The 22,409-nt window shown below is 40.9% G+C and overlaps 1 long non-coding RNA gene across 1 annotated transcript in view; it reads right to left on the bottom strand.

Annotated features, from left to right (window-relative positions):
* Positions 1-22,409, bottom strand: part of LOC135298840 (uncharacterized) — a 56,034-nt gene that overhangs the window by 13,407 nt on the left and 20,218 nt on the right. The window contains exon 2 of the long non-coding RNA XR_010360913.1: positions 10,059-10,113. This is a non-coding gene — a long non-coding RNA (uncharacterized LOC135298840). The remainder of the gene's footprint in view (positions 1-10,058; positions 10,114-22,409) is intronic.

Genomic DNA, 22,409 nt, shown 5'->3' with positions numbered 1-22,409 from the left:
GTTAGGTGTACATTTATCAATTGTGTGCACAAGGAGAGCTCAGACTCAGGATTCCATCTGTCAGTGCAAAACCAGATTTTGCTGCAAGATACCATTTCAATAAGTTATTTACTCCGAGGGCAGCGAGTCACCCTGCAACAGGTTGGGCATAGAAGCTGTAGCTGCCCCATCCCTGCAAGTATTCAAGGCCAGCCTGGGTGAGGTTGTGATCAGCCTGGTCTAGTGGAAGGTGTCCCTGCCTATGGCTGGGGAGTTGGAATTAAATGGTCTCTGAGTCTCTTCCAACCCAAACCAGTCTATCAGTTTATGATTTGTGTTGAAACAATATTAAAAATAATGCTACAAATGCCACAAAACAGTATGCCCATATCTAGCTCCAGCCTGGTTTCAGTAAACACATGATCTCTTTGGAAGCAATACTAGAATTTTTTATCTCCTCTTCTGTAGCGGCAACATGGTGAGAGATTTGTGAAAATCAAGGGATAAAATAGGCTCATTTACATTTCAGAGATTCCAGCTGGAAGTGTTTCCTGTCTGCTTAACAAAAACACTGTTTATAACCCTGAGATTAAGTTTTCTTTTGCCCTATATAAAGCATTTAAAAAGCTCTGACCTTTATTTACTAAATTATTCTTCTAATTAACACTGAATGTTTTTGCCCTAGATAAAGAATTGTTTATTGGATCAGACTAAGATTTTAAGATATGATGACTAACAGTACTTTGGGATATAATAAATCAGTGCCTTTTCGGTCATAGGTAGCAAGAAAAGTGCTCCATGTGGTACTTTTGTGAGCATCAGTTTACTGGCAATCCTGTAAAGCATCTGCCTTGGATCATCATACCATGGAGCTGAGAGCCAGATTTGACATGTTAACCACACACACAGGGGATGAGGTTTCTTCAGGACCTGCAGTCCAAGTTAGGTACCTTCAGACAAACTCTAAACCACCCAAGATGCAGAAGCCTCTCTGTCCCTTCCCTTTGCAAAACCAGTGATGAATATGGCTGAAACAGGAACCTTTGGCACCTCACTGGGCATGCAGCCAGCCAGCAACAAGGACATGGCAAGCTCCCCTTCTTCAGAGCCCTTACATGCAAGTCTTAGAAAGGCAGATCTGTTTGTTGACAGGCAAACAGCTCAGCAAGTGGAGACAAGGGTTATTTATTTAATTTATTTATTGTCTATCTCATGGTCTCAGCACCCCTCCCAGCATAGCCAGAAGGCAGGGACAACTTGTGGAAGCAACAGAGCTGTGGTATGGCCACAGTTATTCTTCTATGACTCGAGGCATATTTTGTTCCTGCTGCCATATGATTGTCAAAGTTCTCCTATACCCCAGGAAATATATCGGGTGTTTTTTCCCCTTCATCCAAACAGGCATTTTCTCTTGTTACTTTCTGAAGTAAAGCTTGAGCTTATTTCAGCTCCTGAAGGGACCAGCTGCCCTCAGGAAAGCAGGCAATTCACTTATTTTCTGGCTGTGGGAGGTGATGGCTGCTTTTGTAATGAGGGGGTATACAGAAGGGGCAGGATCTGTTTGTTACTTCATTCCACAGCTTTTGCCATAATCCCCACTGAGTTCTGAGCATGTCTCCTTTATCCCTTGTCTTCTTTTCGTTCCCTAACAACCTGGTTCTAACAATCATAGGTAAAACCCAGAAGACCTGAGTGGAATTACATTGTTGTGATTCCAGTTTGGTGGTGTTGCCCCAAACAACTCACTCTGGTTTGAGATAGGTAAGAGCTTAGGAAGTTAAACCTGTGTTGTCCACAATTCAAAGATCATCAGCCCCTGCTGTGTTTTGCGCAACAAAACACAAGTACCGACTTTGAAACTACTTTGCACGTTGCACTCTCCAAATATCAGCCTTCAGAAAATCACCACTGCTTCCTTTGCTAGGTATGGAAAAGAAAGCAAGACCAGACTGCTATGAAACAGACAAGAGTTTTCCTATTGACATCAATAGGTATCCAGCCTTTAACTATCTTATGTTTCTCTATTCTTTCTTGTCTAGCTACTGCAAACACCAGTACCATTTTAATTTGGACTGGAATACTTAAAACTTTGTCTTTTCAAGGATTGCTAACATCAGCTACTTTTCCCAAGCAATGACCTCTGCTGACAGGCATGTTTGATAATTAAAATTTTTCCTAATGTGCCTGGAAATTTTGCCTGATTAAACCTTTTTTCAGAGTCAGACTGAGTCTTCTAAGAAATCAAAACGAACAGAAGTTGCATTTTCCTCATGCTGAGTTCATTACAAAGGTCTTCATTTAGCAAAGTGCCTTCCAGCTTGCAGTGTATGAGTAAACCCACTGAGACTAAAAGGATTATTTTAAGCTGGTAAGGCATGTTCTTATGTATCTTGCTGGAACTTAAATGAACCATGATGTGATAGAGAAGGATGCAGGGAAAGTCCAGTTTGATCAGGTAGAGTGGAAGATGCAGTCAGACTCAAATAATGAAGTTCAGCCTGTATGGTATGATCACATGAGGGAGGCATGCAGCTTAGAGGAAGCCAGGCTGGAAAGTACATGTCTGCCAGTATGTAGGGTCACACACCCTGGGAGGGCATGGCCCTTTTTCCGGAACAGCGTAAAAGGCCTTCCAGAGAAAAGTTGGCTTGGGTGATTCTTCTATGCCATACAATATACGAAGCAAATTTTTTGTGTCAGCTGATCCAGCTCTTATTCAGTCCCCTTACTTTGTTTTCTTTATTGACAAGGTACCTTCCAGTTAGGTTGTACAGAACCTCTGGCAAGTCCCCACAACAAACCAAACTTCAGCTCTGTAACATTCAGAAAAACCTGCTGTTATGAAGAGAAAAGGAAGAAAAAAAGGATGCCTGGAGCAAGATAAACACAAGCTCAGACCCTGCAGCACTACTCCCCAAGCTCTGATCCTGTCAGGACTCTCCTACTGTGCCTTGGCAAAAGCAGATGAGGACACAGCTGTGGAGTCTCTGATGAATGCCCTGGGGCTAAAGAAGTTTGCTAATAATTCATTAGCACACGTCTCTTAAATGAAGTGTGCGCAAAGTGCTGCTCTTCAAGTTGGGATTCTCTACAGCCCCAGTGGTCAGTATAAGGTCTGACATGACTTGCCAAACTGGAAGAAGAATTTGGATTCTGGTTTTCCATAAAAAAATCCAACACAGAATGAGAAACTTTCCAATCTTTTGCATTTTTCTATGAAGTTTTTCATATCCTCTGCTCAGGTCTGTCAAAAGGCTGTTGGCAACCCAGATATCCAACAGAACTTCTCTAACCTTTTATACCCTTCTAAATTTAAGAATTCTATTCTCTTTAATGCCAATTCTAGTAGATTCAGGTGGGAACTAATGCATATTCTGAGACATTTTCATAAAGAGCATTGCAGGTATAAGGTTTATATACCATTGTATTCGGTACAGCGAGGAAATGGATAATCCTATTCATCTAGCTTTGCCTTATCAACTTAAATAGGTTCTCACGTACCAGACATCTTTAGTAATTGAATAGTGAAATTGCAAAGTGCATAAATTATTAATGCTTCTAGGAATAGACCCAGCACTTCATAAAAGAGAGGGAGTAAGATTTCAAGGTGGTGGCACAACTTGCTTTTAACAGCAGTGAAAAAACACATCGAGGAATCCAAATACTCCACTGAATAAGAGAAGCAGCAAGCTAAGCTACTTAGAATATGGAAATATTCAAAGCACAGCCCAAGAAAGAAGCCAGATGTTTTGTAGAAGGGGCCATAGTTACAGCTAAACAAAATCTACAGTATACTCAGAAGCATGAATGAGAAATTCTCACTAGGACATCCTACCTCCTCCCCAGGATGTTCACTTGGGTTACATTGGCTAAATCCCACACCCATAAAACTTCACTTCGGCACAGAGCAATTTCTCCGCAGTGCAAGGGAAACTGGGCATCAGGCTTGTTGTTGTGTCAATGAAAAGAAGCTGGTGCATCTTGATAATACCTTATTTGATTCTCAGAGTAACAGGAGTGACTGATTTCTCTTAGAGTCCAGGGAAAGCACATCTTTTACACGATGATCTTTCTAACAACAAACCCAGTAATTCACCCGGTATTTTGCATCCACCTAACAGTGCCACTAGTTGTTTTGCTCTTCCATACAAGGACCTTTAGGTCATCTAAAACTGCTATGTTCTACCTCCACGTTAAGTATTTTCAACTTTATTCTAGGATATTCAATTATTTGGAAAAAATAAAAGGCTTTACTCCAGAGCTGGGTTTAGTGCATTCAGTACACACACATTTTATGCTACAATACTAGAATCCACATGTGAACAGGTAAGAAAGTTTAAAACCACAAGCCCAGTCCCCTGTGCGTAGGTCCCATTAATACCTTTCAGAACTGTTAAATACTGTTGCAATAATTTTGTGTTTGTTGACAGTGCATGTGAAACAAAACATAAGCCAAACGAGTTGTTCAGTGAGCAGTGAAACCAGTGAATGTGGGTCTCCTGCGCCTATAAGATGGGTCTTCCAGGACATTACCTCCTGCACATCCCTATAGCTCTTTCTCTTGGACAAAGATGTCTGGCAGAAGCTATTGTATGCTGTGGCTAATCTAGAGCAAAACTCATGCAGACAATGCTACTCAGTACAAGGAAGACAGCAACAGAGCTGACTGCTGTCTAACAAGATTTAAGGGTTAAATTTAGTTAATTTCATGCCCTCAGCAAGGGCATTAATCTGTATAGCTCACCTCTTCCATCCACCAGTTTTCAGGAATCCCATAAGAACACAATGGTCTTAAATATCCATTTTCCCAGATTTTAAAATTATTGAAAGAATTGTCTAACCATATGATTGCCTGAGCTTCTCTCCTAGGAAACAGATTTAAAAAAAAAAAAAAAAAGAAAAAAACCAGGACTCTAAAGAACTAGATACCAGCTACTTGAGAGTCTGGCAATCATCATCTTCCACAAATTAACTCATCTTCCCTTCATCATCTATTAATATGCACATATGTGCACATGCACACACACACATTTGTTTCTATGGAATTTTTGATACCTTTTCATTGCTGATATAATATGAAACCTTCCATTTGTTTATGGCTTAGAAGGTGCTTCTAAAGTGAAAAACTACTTGCCTTTCTATAATAGAAAAGTATGTTTGAGGTGAGGAACACCAAAAATAATTTATGCACTTAGATTATAACTGTGTCAGTTTTCTCTTATAGAAGAGAAGAAAGTGTCTGAACAAAGTCAGCCAGTTAAACAAAAAAGTTCATTGATTCCGGATTATTTTTTTCATTTTTGTGATTGGATTTGGGATTGGTGGAAAAAATCCTGAGAGACTGAGGAGGGAAAAAAACACAAGAAAAAACCCCCAGAAACAGGAAAAAAAGAAAGGTAGGTGGATTACCAGAGCACATGAGACTTGGAATGATTAAGTGGGAGAAAAATTATAAGGGATAGTCAGCCTCTATTAAGGGTCCAGATTTGGAGAGCAGCTCTGAAGCTGATTAGGAAAGGGCTGAAAGGACACCAGAGGAGATGGTTTTAAGCTCCTGATTTTCTGTAGGAACTGATAAGTGACGTATCACCACACTGCCTCCCACAGAGTGCAAAGAGCCATTGGTAGGAGGGAATGGATGATCTTTATTATAGGATACCTTCACTATCTCAAAGCCAAGTCTCACATATTTTTAGAAAGGACAACCAATTCCTTTATTTGGCCCTTCACATTCCATGCCACATTCACTTTCCCAAAACTGAAATGTGCTGTCAAGCGTTGCCACTTCTCAGGAAAGGGGATTGCTCTTTAAAGTTCTCAGCAGTGCATAGGTTGAGGTCATGAAGGAGGAACCAGAATTTTGTTGCCTGAGTGTACCATTAAAATCCACATGGCACAATTTTCCAGAGCACCTTCTTGCTTAAGGATCTTCAGATCCACTTATGGAAATCACCAAGGAGTCTAAATTCTACTGAAGATTCCTACTACACTGAAGGATGTCTTTAAAAATTGCTTTTTAATTTCAGGCAGTGATTGAAACATGGGCCATGGGCTAACATGGAAAGATGACTGGGAATATAATAGGTTTTCTAAAGCATCCTACCCACTTCTGTGCTATAATTTATGCCTTCAGCCATTTTCCGCATCGCTTGTTTACAAAACTTTTCCTCCATACTCCTTACTGACTGAGGTGGCTCTTAAAATCCATACTCCTTACTCTTGGGGTCATATAGTATTTATCTGTACTGCAAACTTTGGTTTGGTTTTATTATGGGTTTTTTTTTGGTGTTGGTTGAATGTAAAGGTTTAAAGAAGATGAATGGAGCAGAGCTTGACATGCTAATATATGACAGCTAGTTCCTGGTAAAAAAAACAAAAATCCATCAGGTCCTTGATTGTGCCCATTGGCAAAGATGAAAGAGACAACAATCAGTTTCCAAAACACAGCACGTGGATTTAAAGCCATGAAATTCTCTTTACTGCTGCATACTCAGAGTTCTATGGGCATGCAGGTATGTCACTTATTTTCCCTGACCAGCTTGCGAAACAAGCAGTAATCCCTGAAATGCTCTAACACTGTACCTACATGGCTCCCACTGCAGAAGGCAGCCAGGAACACACTGTGCAGTACCTTCCTACAAACCAGCTTATTTATATCATAACTGGCAGAGCACAGCTATTAAGAGAACACAAATGAAGCATATGCAAATCACCTTCTCCCCCGAAACTCAAAGGCCTCTCCGCAGCCACAGAGGTGTGTGCAATACAATAGAATCAGTCAGCTGGGACAATCCACTTGAGTTCAGAGGCAGAAGTGCCCATCCGAGCATTAAGATGATAACATGGGAGATATTCTGAATGGCAGACAAGTTACACAAGAGCAGCAACTGCACTACTAAAAATATTTTTCAATAGACATAGGACTCGCTATCCATGGCCCTAGGACTCTCTTGTAGTTTACAAAAAGGGTTTAGCTCATGTTTAAGCCTAAATTCTTCAATTTTGTCCCAAAGGCAAAGGAGTTGGTCACAATCATGAGAGTTTAATTAACAGTGGAGATCTGATGCCAAGATTTTGTATAGCATTCATAAAAGCACTCACTTCTAGGGAATTTTCCTTCTCTTGCTAGAGCTGATAAACCCATAACAATGGACCATAAAAATGAGTGAGTCTCCTTCTCCAGCTAGCCTGGCATTTACATACAGCTGCAAAGATAGATAGCGAGAAGGTTTAGACCCAGCTGGCAGAAATGTCAGGTCTTTCAGCTCTGTATCTCTATTACATCAAATACAAACAGCATTAGCTCCTAGCTGTGCCAGTCCTCAGAAAAAAATGCAAGTGTTTGGGTGAAGAAAGATTGGGTAAATCTAAGCCTGGACATGGCTGGAGAAATTACAAGGAAGCAGAAGAAAAGGAGACACCAGAAATAACTTTAAAAGGCTTGCTTTCACCATGTATCACAAGCCATCAAGAGATAAATCTTGTTTTACATGTGTCTGATCTTAAGATCACTAGAAGCTGCTTTCTGAGCTCTTTATTGATGAGCCCTTCTCCTAACTACAGAGGACCAAGATAACACACCCACCCTAAAATAGAGATGGGCAAGAAAATCTCCCCACTTCTTATCTAAGATCAGTTTAAAAACAAATACTACTGTGATGCTTCTTCCCTCACAGCCCCTGGAATCAACACCTTCCTATAGTAAATGTCCCCCAAACCAGCTCAATGTTAGACATTTCTTAATAACCAAATATCTGGTTTTGCCTTTGCATATGAAAGCAGGATATGTAATTTTTAAGAATCCATTTTGTCTCGAAACACCTTCAATATTTAACAATAGGCTGAATTTTGCTTCTTTTGATTTGCTTGTAGTGACTTCTGACTCAATACAGAAACCAAGGGAAGGTACCAGTCCTAGGGACTGTCCCAGGGACAGTTCTTCCTTTGGGGGAGCACTTTACCCTGTTCAATCAGAGCAGTTGTGCTACACAAGAATTAACACTGATTATTCACGCAGCCACTGTCAGGATAGCAACTTGCTGCAAAAAAAGGTTTTCTTGACAATTTGTTAATACCTGTGAAACTACCTCCTGATGTTGGCTAGAAAGTTCACGAGCTTCAATGCTCAAGAAAAATTAAGTTCATTTCAGAGCACTCTGAAAATTAAGAACTAAAACCATAGGCTATCCCCAAATCCAAGACCTTAAAATTTAGCTGAGGGAGGAGAAAATAGAAAAGAGTATTCACATAGAGATTCTGTTTGAAAGGTCACAGAGCATGGTGGTGTCATGAGGACAGTACAGACAGATTTCATCTAGCTTCAAACTAGGATTTCATCTAGCTTCAAACTAGGATTTGCTGACGCCCTGGATAGAGCTATAAGCAAAACTTAGATATAATTTTTTTCCTAATTCCAAACTGACATCTGTGCAAAGAAAAGCAACAGTCCATCCAAATGCAAACACATGTACGTGCACACACCTTAGTAACTAGCACTGAACATGGCAAACCTGGAAATCCTGGGCATGATTTTTACCTCCTTCAGCACAAGCTGATCAATCTTGCATCCTTACCACAGGACCACAGATACAATAAGTCTGAGTACGCAGCAGGCTGCTGGGAGCCCTACCAAACCAGAGCCACTCCTAGGTTCTACCTGGCACAGGGAATTCAAATGCTGCAGAAACTGCTGTAACTGACTTCCACAGTTATAAAACTGAATGCTGTGAGGTTTTGGGTGGGGATTCTTTGCAGCAGCTCTAGATTTCCTCTCAAACAGTGCACTGCTATGATGAAGCAGTTTCTTTCAGTTTTCTAGTGGCTGTAAAGAGAGGCCTTCTCAGAACAAAGGGCCCAGGAAGACTGACACTTCTTGGACTCAGTTCAAAGACTACAAGAACTCCAAGACTCAGCTTTCTCCTACAAATGGTCTTTCCAGATTGTAGAAAGGCACGATCCTCAAACAGTGGATGAAAAGCTGCTGCCGAAGGTACTCCCTAAATGAGCTGCAAGCACCACTTCTCAGAGAAGCTGAGTACTAGGGCAGAGGGCAACTGGGTTTTCATCCAAATTCCTCTTCTTGAATGAGACTGTTGGTACAATCACTACTACTCCATCATTTCCTTTCAATATTATGTTTGAAAAAAAATCCTAATCAGTTTTTCTATATTCCTTCAGCTAAACTGAGAGTAGGAGACAGACAATAAAACATACATTGCCACATACTGCAAAACAAACAAATGAAAAAAATTACTCTAGAAAGCCATATTTATCTACAAAGTTACTTAAAGGGCTTCAAGGCATTTTTATCAAAACAATGTTATCAACAGAAGTACCTTCTGACCCCAAGCTCTGCACATGGAATTCCAAGCATCAGAGAAAAACCATGTCTGCCAAAACCCAAGCAACAGATGTCATTCATACAATGCTGTGGGACTGATGTCTGCTTTCAGTGCCTGCAAAATAGGATGGCCGCCTTATCCTATAGTAGGCATTTGACAAAATAATTGTCACCAGCAAGGACCTCATCTACATTCTTTGATATGACCATATGGTACCTCTCACATGTTCCTGAAATAGAGCACCCAGGAAAAACTTTCAAGTGCGAAATCCCACTCAGGGTTAATTCAAACTGGCTCTCAGTCTGATGTTTTATGAGTTTTCAGACTCTCTGTAGGACACTCCACTGAGAATCCAGAACAGTTTATCCTAGGTAAACAACCAGCTTTATTCAAACAGGTGTTAGTCACTGGAACACTGTGCACAGGGGCTGACAGCTGTATTTTAAGTTTGGGAAGTTTCACTTAACATTAACCTTCTCTTCAGGAGGTCATTGCTAGCTCAGCATGACAGCCAAGATTAAAGAAACAACAAAACCCCCTCAGAGATGCCCAAAAAAGTGTTTCTACAGAAATGCAATGAAACAGGACCAAAACAGAAACCCCCAAAAGCAAACCTCAGTCTGTTTGTTAAATGGACTAGCTCTTCTATGTTTACTGAATAAATATGTTCCAATCTACTGATCCATAAATATACAGAAACTTTTCTTTAAAAAAGGAAAAATAATCCTTTGTACTTACACGCCTCTAGCTGATCCCGACCCCAGAGGATTAAGCATATTTCTCTCAGTTACAGCTGCATGGTTTCATAATGAAAAGGAATTTAACAATAAATTCACAATTCAGTATTCCAGGCCAACATACAAGCAATCATGTAAGCAAGGGGTGTAAAACCGGAACTATACCCAGCAAGCCAGTTATTAACATGAGACCAGCCAGCTACTTGAAAAGGTTATTCAAGAGGTCAAACATTCTTGTCCCTCCTTCCTGTATTTTCAACTCAGTTGAAAAATGCAGTCATTCCTTACATCCATACTTATAAATGCCTTCCCTCACATTATACTGAAGTTGAAGTGCCTCATGTCCTTAATATCATTCAAAACAAGGCCTTTTCACAACATGTGTACATATATAAGTAAATGTCTTCCCATTTAAATGGCAACATTTAAATTAATAACTTTCTCCTCAGTCAGTGAGGTACATGGTGACAGCAGTGTTTGCAAGGGTGACAATGGTAAATTCTGGAGCAAAACTCCTGAAGAGTTTTGCTGAAGAGTGAGAGTGGAGATGCCCAGCAGGACAGAGCAGCTTTCACCAGAAGGCTGATAAGGTCATGGCAGTGCCATAGCAATTGGGGGAGATTTATGTGGCTCCAGGGAGCATGAGCAACCAGGACAGCAGTTTTCATGGCTTGGTCAAAGCTTGGACTCAATGATCTTAGAGGTCTTTTCTCAATGTAATAATTCTATGGTTCTATAAAGCAAAATACTCACAGGACACTCATCTCTGCTGAATCCACATTTAACCTCCCAACCAAAGAATTTTCAGCCTAGGGAGTAAGATTTATACATAAATGATCTGAGGTCATCTCTGTCTCCTTAGGACACTAAGGTCTTTCTTGGGAAGCAATAGAAGAACCTCTCCTAGCATTCTGAAATATTCCTCTTGCAATTGGTTTTGAGGCTTCATTCAGTTACTTCAAAAGCCAAACTTAAAGATCTGCTGTTTGTTAATGTCAACATTTTATACCGTTGACCTTTCATTCCCTCCTTTTCTTAGTGAGTATTAAATGCTTCTCAATCAGATTTAAATTTACTTCCAACGTCATCTAGACCAACGAAATTAGCTACCACTGCCTTAACTTGATATTCAAGCACAAAGCTATTTTAATAAATGTCAATGAGCAAATTAAATATTTGAATTTTGATGTTGGTTTCCAGAACCAGAAGAGATTTAATGCTCATCTAAGGAAAAACACAATTAACATTCAGGTCAGGCCCAACCAACAAAGCCTGCTGAGTGTTCAGCACTGACACATTCCAAGTTACTTTTGGAAGCGCTAGTCATTAGATCTGTTTGCATATAAAAATATGTGACAAAACTGACGAGCCAATTGTGCATAATTTTAATATTTGCAGATTACTACAACATGGTTATCACTGAACTGGTGACATGGATGCTGCTACTATGGGCTGTGGTTTGACACGTATACAACTCAGGAAGCATTTGCCCTACCAAGCAGGTCAAGGTGTGTGTGAGGCTGCTTTGTAGTAGTAGAGTTTAAGATTTCATTTGGCTGTGGCCAAATTCTGTTCAGGACACTGAAAAAAACCCAAGGCTTGACCCTAACCTGCCTTCACCCCCCACATGTGCTCTGCAATGATTTATAGTAGCTTGGATACTTCTCCAGTATATGCCAGGTGCCAACATGTCCTACCCACCAGCTATTCTTGGCAGGCCTGCTCATGGAATTCCCAGTTTACCTGGACCCTTTGACACCTGGAGTGACAGGTACAGATTAGCACAGACCCAGTGGCTGTCCTGCATGGTGGGACAGTCCTCAGCCTGGTCCAAAGACAAGGATGTTGCTGACACAGGCAGCTAGATTAGCTGCACTGGCTGGGTGCTCTTATCACGTACAACAGTAAGATTTATCTGGCAGGAGGGACAAACATCCCAGCACTTCAGCCAACATGGCAGGGAGAAGGGATTCAGCAGGACCTTGGCAGAGGGTGGTCTGAGGTTTTGACTTCCTCAGTCCTGCCCAGAAGGCCATTTCTCTGAAGGGGGCTTGGAAAACAGGCATGAATGGATAAATGGGGGATAGCAGGAAATGGAAGAACAGCATGTTTGGGCTGAAGTTTAACACATCATGCTGTGTACAGAACTCACTAAATGTATATTCTTTCTACTGCTTTCTATTGTCTCTCCCACTTTAATCAGCAAGCGCTTCAGAGTCAAGACAAAGAGATGTAGATTTGATCAGACCCTTGATTATCATTGATAGAAGAGGGCAAACAAACACACAGCACTGAGACAAGGTAGAACAAGGAGGTAATTGATATTGTAAACAAACAAATAGGAGATGCGGCACTGCAAATACTGAATTCCATTTCTGAGGAAGCTATCAAGCAAAAAGAAAGTGCTTTTACCTGGAAAGCTGCATGACCAAGACACATGAAGCCAGTCATTTGAAACTAATAAATTGCAGTCTGAATACAAAAACCTAATGAAAAAAGCTGAGCGGGAGATGAGGTAAAGCCATGCTGAGTATCACCCTGCAGCTTCAAGGACTCCACACAACACTACTCTCTTGTCGCATCCTGTGTTAATAACCTGGGGCCTTGCTGTTAATTACTGCTGCTCCCAAATAATCACTGGGGTAACATTGTGGCAAGTGGCTGTGATGGTGAGAAGCCACTGGCCAATGCTGCAGCCACAGAGAGGCCCTTAACCAGACTAATACTGAAAGAAAAAATGACAAAATCAACCCAAACCCTGGCCAACGTCTTTCTAACTTGAAAGAAGAAAGAAAAATCCTCCCAGCAAAAGTGCTGTTTTGAATTCAATTAGTGGTTATTAATGCAATCACCCTCAATTTCAGTCACTGTCATTCACCATTCAAACAGAGCAGACATGAATACAGAGGAGAACAGAATGCTATGGTAGAGCAAATACTTGTTTTCCATCCTCAGATAATCCTAACAATGTATCTTTGTATTCAGTGCACCAGAAAATTCTAAATTTCCCATTAGAGCTAATTTTGTGGGCTCTGGGGTCAACCTGAGCTCTTTGTTAAGAGACTGTAAATTCAATGACTTCAGTGAAGTCATCTCAGATTTATGAAGGTATATTTGGCCTTTTGACTCCCTGACCTTAATGCCAATTGAGATAATTCTGTGTGTTAAAAAAAAAAGAAGCTATGTTATGATCATTTCTACAGCAATTTATTTGAAAAGAACCTCTGAAAAGAAGTCTTCAGAGAAAACTATTATTAAGACAGTATTAAAGTAGCTAAGAAATGAAAAAGAAAGTAAAGAGCTAAAGGATGCTCAATTAAGAGACATTCCAATGTAGGCTTTGTTAGGAGCTGTCACTGACAGAGACTATGGTATCTAATTGGTAGGGAAGGTATTGTGAAAAAATGGGGAATGGCAGGGCCAGGACACAGGCAAGCAGCTTTGCTGTTAACTTTAATTCACCAGGTAGAGCTTTGATGGAGGTACAAAGCATAAGAAACAGTGCCTTGCCTCCAACCCTCCAGGGTGAGAACTGTCCCAGGGCTTCACCCTCAGAAATAAGGGAAAACAAACTGAAGTCAAAACATCAGAAAACAGGCTGGAAAAAACATAGACCATCTCGCATGTCATATGTCTGAACTGCTTCAAATCCATCCCATCTGATCAGCCCCACTAAGAAACTAACACACTGCTTTTCCTGCAGAAACAGAATACGTGAAAAAAACACAGGTGGGTTTCAGTGTGGTCTCCATGTCTGTTACCAGCTCCTGGTACTGCATCACATCAGTGCCAGAGATGTTGTAGTCACTGATTATTATTATATCTCATGCCAGAAATTTGGAGCTGTCAGGCTGAGATGCTGTGAATCAGGCATTTAAGGGTCCAGAGCAGGGAACTTTTGAGTTCCCAGACTGCAGGAACTCCCAGGATGTTGTCACTCCTGCAGCAGTTCTCTGCAAACCACTGTGGACCTTCTAGCCACAGCAACCACCAGGGCTCCTTTGGCAGGTTGGTTACCCTATCTAGGGCTGGCAAAAACAACAACCACCATCCCATATAACCTTGCATTTTATTTGCCGTGTTAATTTTGATCCTAGAACAAAGCTATAATAAGGAATTAGAAAGCCACATGAACATCGTCATGGGGAGTCTAAATTCAGCACCCTCCTGGACACTAACAAGTTAAAAAAAGAACATGAAAAAGTTTTCTGATTTTGACTAACCAAAACACTCTGCAAAGCTCATACCCACGTATTTAATTTACTTGGCATATTTGCATTTCAAACTCCTGGAAACTCATGTGTCTTTTCAAATTAACTCAACTATATAATAATAGGCCAAACACGTCAGCTGCTGGGAAATCTCACAGTGTCCTGTCTATTTTTACTTCTTTTAGTATCCTCACTAATTTAAAAGACCATCATTCATAACAGCATGTTATTCAAATTTTAGCAAGAACAACCCCCTCAGAGGCCAGTATTTGGTAAGATTCTGTCATACCAAATTCAGTTTAATTGAACAGCCATAATGATCCCTTCCAGGACCAATGATATGACAAGGAGAGATGTGAAATGGAGCTCAAGGTCCTGACTGTTATGGTACTATGATCTACCTACAGTTGGTTTATTTTATAAAATCATTATGGTAGCTTTGCATCTGAATAGGTTTTTTTGCCAGAGGAAAGCATCCCTGGGACAACATATTTAATACAGTTGAGATTGTTGATTTGTGATTTTTTATTCCCCTTCTTTGTGTTCTAAGCTTCTCTGCCTACTGATGCATTACCTCCTCATGGGCAATGCCCACCGAGTGCATAAAGCTGGGATTCAAGTTACTTGATAAATGTTGGTTTGATCCCAGGATATTTGGCTGAAACACCTGCCACATAAAAACAAATTTGCATCTTTTTTCTGATGCCAAAAAAAGATCTGTTACTGCGGAAGCTGAAGTTTAGCCAGCTCCACCCACATATATACACCTCACCTTAAAAGCAGAAGGAATTAGATTAAAACAATGTCCATTTTGACTGAGAAGGACAAAGAACCTCTGGATCTTCCTTTCCTCACTTGGATGAGGCCAGTAACTGAACCGTAGCAGGTTTGGCAAGGTACTCGCCCATGTCAAGACAAATTGCAGGATTGATATCAATCCCTTCTGACTTCATCAGCCTGCAAAATAATTCTAAGTAACCCCAGGGAAGTGGTGAAAATTTACTACTTTGGGATATCAGAATGAGGAGTGCTATGGATAAGAGGCCAGATTTTAAACATATCTAAGGAGTCATAGGTGCTAAAAGATGCCAAATATGAAAATCATAGTCACTGATAAGCCTAATTCACATTGGTGCAGACCTTCTGGAAGAAGGTCTAGTGGAAGACCTCACCCCCAAAGACCTCCTAGTCTTAATAAGATTGAGAAGGAAAATCTTGACCCCTTGCATCAGTGCTGTATCAGGAATGCAGACACAAATATTTTGGGGTCAGATTTAGGCTGTGCAGGCACTGAACTTCTTCTAATTTTGAAAAAAAGAAATTTCCAAGTTCACAAAGGCATTATTTACCAGACACTTCAAATACCGCATGTTCTGAAACCCAAACCAGTGCTTTCTCCAAGATTCCAGATAAATCTCTGGAGCCTGGATTGCACCAGTGTCTACACACAACCTACACTATGTATCCTCCATCAAGGAAGCAAAACTTCCAGGAGGTGGCTGGCATTTTCCCTGAGCACTATTCGTATCACTCACTATTCATTTCAAGAACTCCGGAGAGATTTTGTTTTCCCCTGTGAAATTCGCTGTGAATTAAATGCGAAGATGAAAACATGGAACACACTAATATTGTACTACATGCAATAGAATAGCCTTTGAGGGATAAAATGCAGCAGCATTCATGTGTACTACTGGCTCAGATTTTTGTTTCATACTTTCTATCTTCTACCCAGCTCCTTCATGAGGAAAATTCTTGACATTTGTCACTTTGCCTAGGTCAAATTTACCAACTAGAAGTCAATGGATTTGTTGTCTTCCACCTGAAATGCTGCTAAATGTTTCTCAGTTCAGTGATTTTAAAAAAATAACATATCCACAAAGAATTGCACTGTCACTACAATAAATGAAGAATTCAGGAAATATTTGATCTGGGGAGAGATCCTGGATAATTTGGGGATTTTAAGATTTACTTATAATTTCTGAGTTTAATTCACATGTGATGTACGTGCATGAGTTTCCAGACACAGCACTGTGGTTATAGATTCCTTCTCTCAGCAGATTTTGTGCTAAGACATTTGATTCTCAGACATTGACTGAAAGCTAGAGAGACTAGCATCCACAGTGGAAAGTGCTAGGCCATTTGGTTGAAAAACTAGGTTTTTGACAAAGTACTGATAAGGAGAGGTCCACCAAATAACTCTAATATGGACTTTTTTTTACCTTTGGGGCAGCAGAAATATTATCCCCTGGACTGCAGCTTTAATTCATAGGGCTTTTCTTACACTGGTATCAGTGTGACTGAAAGGAAGTATTTGTGAATATTCTGCATAATACAACATTATTCATTCTCTTCTACATTAGCCACTGCCTAAGACCTGATTTTCAAAGTTCCGAATTCCCTCAAAATCTTGCAAGTTCTCCTTGATGCAGAGCTGGGAATTACCTGATGGACAATTGCACCATCCTGGGGGGCTGATACAAAAATGTGTCCACAGTGTGTGCAGCCACTCCAAAAGCAGCTGTCAGAAAGGCTGCATGCCAGGGTGGGACCCAGCTCTGCAAACTGCACAGGTCATGCACAGCAAAAGCACAGTAGTTGTACTGCCCCACTGGCAGCCCACCCTACTCCAGCAGACCAAAACCATGAGCTGGGTCAGACACTGAGAACGGTAAACATTTATAGCCTGCCAGAAGGTGCTCTAGACAGAAAGATGGATTTAAAGATGCTTCCTTCCACTGAATTTCTCAAGTATCATTGCTGATCTGCTAAACCTTCTGTTGGGTGACAACTCACTTCAAAACATCAACACTTCTTAAAGCATTAGAAGATGACAAATACTCTACAAAAAAAAAAAAAATCATCTTTGCTAGAAACTTTCAAGAAAGCCCAAATACTTTATTAAACAGTAAACTTTGGTTTAATGGTTTCCCTTAGATAAAGCTATTTCTTCTTAACCAGCTATACTCATGTTCATGTCTCTGCTGAAGGAAAACAAGGGAGAACTACAGCATCCCTGGGGATCCTTTATGTCTTCGGGCCTTTGAATATTTACTGCCACTGAAATGCAAAATGCTGGTGGTGAAAAATGAGCTTTAAATTAACACTTTATACCAGTAGGAAATGTATACTCTGAGGTTGTGCTGGTCAAGCTGCTTTCTACAAAGCTTTCCAAAAGCCATCAGTTGCCACTCCATACACCTATTACACTTTTTGATTTGTTCTCAGTTTGCATTGCCTAACGTTGTCTTACAGAAGCAGCAGCTGAACAAAAGGCAACAAGTTTTTTGCCTTGTTCTGGCTACCACAGGAGTCATCCAACAGGCTGGGATCACTTTGACAACAAGACCCGAGGCCCTGGCTTGATAACAGACTGAATTTTTAGGGGTCCTAGTGCCATCCCATGCTGGGAAGTCCCACAGGTCCTCTGTGTCCAGCCTGCTCAGTCTGTTGAAAAACAAGGAGCAAAATCCCCACAAAGGGAAACCAAGTAAGTCCCCAGTTTTCTGCTGACTCTGCAAGCTGAACGGGCTGGGCACATTAGAGGTGCCAGGGAATAGAATCAGAAAGAACAGGATTGCTGTAATTATTGTGATCTGTGTCACTGTGGCTTTCCAGCCTTAACACACATAGCTGGATGAATCTGTCTAGAGAAAACAGGGATTGAGAGTGACCAGATGGGAAACTTTGAGTCTGTGAGGGAAACAGGACTGGAAAAAAAGCTCAGTACAAAGCTTGACCAGAAGCAAGACAAGATTCTTAATAAATCCTATCCAGCATGGATAGGATTTCCACTTAATGTATCCCAAAATCTGCCCCAAGGATGGGGTACTGCATGTGTGGGGCTCCTGCCAAATATCCTGGTTATCAACTCCAGAGCTTCATGTGTGCAACTTGACTGTACACCAACGTGCCTGCTGTGACAACATCCACCTCTGCGTGATGTTAGACAAATTCCCCCTATTCCCAACAAATACATTTCTATCCCAGGCTGACCCAGGCCAGGAATGGGAGCCACATTTCTAAGTCTCTGAAAGCTCCCCAGGCCCTGGATTGTTTGACAGTAAAGTCCTCTTTTCTAACCCTACCAGAAAGTATTCTCCCATGCCCCCATTACCTTCTCTTCAAACTGGGAAATAGTCTCTGCAAGCACTTCTGTCACAGAAATTATATGTCTGTCAGAAAACTATTTTCTGCTTTTTGCTGAGCAAAATTATTCCAAGCAATATGCTCCAGTCTCTCCAACTAATAGATTTACCTTATCCTGTCTTTTCATCAATTTCATACCACTGATTTCTCAAAGTTTCTTATTGCCAGTTTTTCCTTCTTCCAGATGGTCAGTAAATAGAACACCCAAAAAAAAAAAAACCAAAAAAGAAAAAAACCAAACCAAAAAACCACCCCAAACCCTTGAATTTTCATTTTTTACTCTCCAGCAACTGTTTATCCTGTGCATCAAACACATCTTTGATTACAATCTTAGTGGGACAATAATATTATTGCTTCTTATTAAAATCTGATGACATACACAGCAGAAAAAAAAAAGGCAACAGCTGCACAGTGTAGCTATTAAAAAGTAGTGATAAACTCATGTGTGATGACTTCCAAATAGATAAAACAATTTCTGAAGGTGGAAAGCATCTATGTCCACAGGTTGCTATTAAGAATGTTGTGGCTTGTACCAAGTTACCTTTTTAAATGAGGTAGACTACTTGCACTGAATTGATCTTCACCCATAGTTTTTTTTTTTAACTTGCGCTCCATATGCAGCAATAATTTCTCTTGCCTCAAACATGAAACCTTCTTCAATCCTACAGACTAAACAACAGGTGGTAGATTATTTTTCAGAATTAGCAGCCAACTGCTAGAGCAATTCTCAGCCCAATTACTTTGGTTTGTGGCTTGAATTTTGTGGCTTAGCAGCACCATACATTTCTTACCAGTAAAAACCAACTTCAATGGACCCCTGAGTCCATTTCCCCAGTCCCTCCAAAGTGAAGACAACTTCCTAGCCCTCATGCTAAAGGGAAATATACTTTTGGACATTGAAACCCAAAATGTAGTAGGGTTTCCATTGCAAAATATAAGAATGGAAAACTCAGAATACCTTTGGAAAACCTATCATTTTCACCCACTGGGAATAAGGAAAGAAATGCAAAAAAACCAACAACCAACCAAACAAACAACAAAAAACCTCCCCAAAACTAACACACTTTGCGAAAATGGAACATATTTAGATGAACAATCAATAGGGATAGATGGGAGATTATTTTAAGAGAAATGCCTAAGAGAAAATAAAAATGACAAAAAAATATTCCCCACATCAAATTGATATTAATACTAAAATTGAAAAAACATGAAAGCACACTCCAAAACTAAATACGCAGTGTTAGCTCAAGTCAATCATACTTGAATTTGTTCTAAATATGATCAGTAATCAAACTAAAAATCAGCAAAGTAACACATGCTTTTAAAACTCATTTCAGTCTAGAAGACAAACTTTCCAGTCAGCACGTTGGCCTGAAAATGCCTTAAATCTGGCATTTTTGGGGGTTTTTTACATTTTGCAGCTGACTTCCTGCAAACATGTCCAAACTTTGTGTTTCCATAGGCCAGCATTTTCTGATTAAAAACATTTCAGACAATCCTGATAAGCTCTGATGCTAAGCACTCCTGAAAAATTCCAGTACTGACTGATTTAAACCATTACCCTTCATTTGTATAGGTGTACCCTTTTGGAAGCAGGTTTCCACGGGAATGGCCATTAGGAGTGCTGCCATGGGAACAGGCAAGCTGCAGGCTATCATTAGGCACTCGGGAGTCCAGACAGCAGCAAAGCCACGGGCATCTCCCTGCCCTCCTGCCCTGCATCTCCTTGTTAGGTGACCTGTTTAAGGAGGTGACTTGTTTGTCCAGAGAGTGCAGGCACGCTCAGACTCCATTTCACCTCACCCATCAAACACTGATCTCATGGTGGGGCTGTGTCGGAACCCAGGACACCCTTCTGGGTGCCCTGGATTACACGTGCCCCTGGCAGGGGGCTGGGGAGCCCTGGCAGGAAGCCAAAGACACTGGGGATTTCTATCTTAACCCATAGAGCAAATTACCTACCTTGTATGAAGAATTACAAGTCACAAGAGTTTAAGTAGCATAATAGGAGTTGTCACAGGGCAAAAGGTAGAATTTTGGGATTTTTAGAACAGGGGCTTGCAGTCCCAAGATGGAGGAATTTGAGCATTCCCTGTCCTTCTTTCTCCTTCCTAAACTCCATGTTCTGAGTGATGCTGGCATTTTTGGATTGGTTTAGAGTAAACAGTCTAACATAGGTGATAGGTATTGGAAAATAATGATAAAATACACGTAGTCCATAGTATAAAAAGACAACACCAGCCCGGGGGCGGGCAGTGTGTGCCCTTGACAGACCTGCAGAGCAGACCTCTGCAAGTCTGAGAGAAAATATTTTGGATAACAGACAAACAACCTTGTGAACCAGAGCCAAAGAATCCCGACTTTCTTCAGCTGTCGGGCTGGGAAAAAGGGACTCTCAGGTCATCCCAACAGTAGGGAACCCGAGAGGGCTATTCAGCCTCCTCCACAACAATTCCAGAGGAAGAGCAGCAGCCTGCTTTGAACAAAACACCAGAGCTCACAGCAGAGAATGCTGATCCCTCTGTGGACAGAACTATCTACAGAAGGGCAACATGCTATCTTGCAGACAAGTTGCTCACATGCCTCATTAAGGGGCAAGTAATTGATTGACAATAGCTCATCTGAGAGTAAAGTGAAAATAAGTGGAAAAGTGAAAAAGCCAAGATTATTTAAGGCCAAGTATATTCAGACTATGGTACACTTCCATCAGAGCCTCCCTTCAATTTCAGTTAAATCCACCATTACCCTATCACTGAAAACACAGAAAATCACCTGCCTTTTAAAGTTCACGGTCACACTTACAGATTTCTTTCAAGTATTTTTAGGCACAAAAATAATTAAGGCATCCCTATATGTTGGGTGTGTTAATTGAAAAATCAAGGACTATACACTTCACTTTAATTAGCAACTGTTCAGTATTTCCTTAGGAGCTTATCATGATAGAACTTGCTTAGCTTGCTGCCAAAAATATTTTTGCCATGCATACTTTCCATGTTGGTTTGAAATAAGGGGAGGATGTGGTGCATTACACAAAGATATATACATGAATGCAGCATGCATAATTTCTGATGTGATTTTAGAGAAGAGCAAAAATAGGGGTGTCACAAATATTTTTGCTCTGCTCGAGCACATGATAAACTCCCAGCCTTATCACAGCTGTTTGCCAAAGCCATTGAGCCTCTCTGCCCTGTCCAGCCTAATGTTCTGAAGTGCCTGCAATAACAGGCCTGTCTCCAGATCTGCTTTCAGCTCAAACCCACTCAACAGCCCCGCTGCTGCTCTGCCCTCCTGGCTTGCTTCGCTGGCAGACCCCAGAGTACTTTCTCTGTGTCCCTGCCATATGAACACTGTTTCTGCTCTGTCACACAGTTTGTTCAGCTCCTTGTCACACTTCCCTACCTGTTTAAGGGGCTTACTGAGCTGTTTGGTCACCCATATGCTAATTTTTCAGGTGTCTCTATGCTTTCCACCCTGTGTCCCTGTACACAGGGATCTATTTTATTCATGACAAAGACTCTCCAGACATTGATCTAAAGTTTTCATTATATATGCAGCTCCAGAGATACCTGCTCTGTTTCGTTCAATTTCTCCTGCTACCTTAGTTTTTTCAGTCTTTCTTCTCACAGAATTTTATGTCCCCATTGTCTCTTGTCCATAACTACTCTCAGGGTAAGAGTCATAAGGACTTTCAGTGCTTTTGACTTATTTTAGAAAATCAGCTCAATATTTATCAGAGCTCTGTTTGTTCCTGTGACTACAAAATTACCTTGGGTCTCTTTTTTGTTCCACAGACCCATCTGAAATTATTTCAACCAGGATGCAGGAGATCAGGCCTATTCCCTACAGCTTGAAGCAAACTTTGCAAGAAGGGAGATGGAGTGATTTATTCCCCACATCTGTTCTTGTCAAGGCCTTGCCACTGAGACTATGAATGAGCTTCCAATTAGTACAATTTTCAGAGCACTATCAGTAATGTCAACAGCAAGACAGAGCTG

Source organism: Passer domesticus, chromosome 4 (genome assembly GCF_036417665.1).
Source record: "Passer domesticus isolate bPasDom1 chromosome 4, bPasDom1.hap1, whole genome shotgun sequence".
NCBI lineage: Eukaryota > Metazoa > Chordata > Aves > Passeriformes > Passeridae > Passer > Passer domesticus.
The sequence above is the reverse complement of the archived record's forward strand: the minus strand, read 5'-3'. Positions and strand labels throughout refer to the sequence as shown.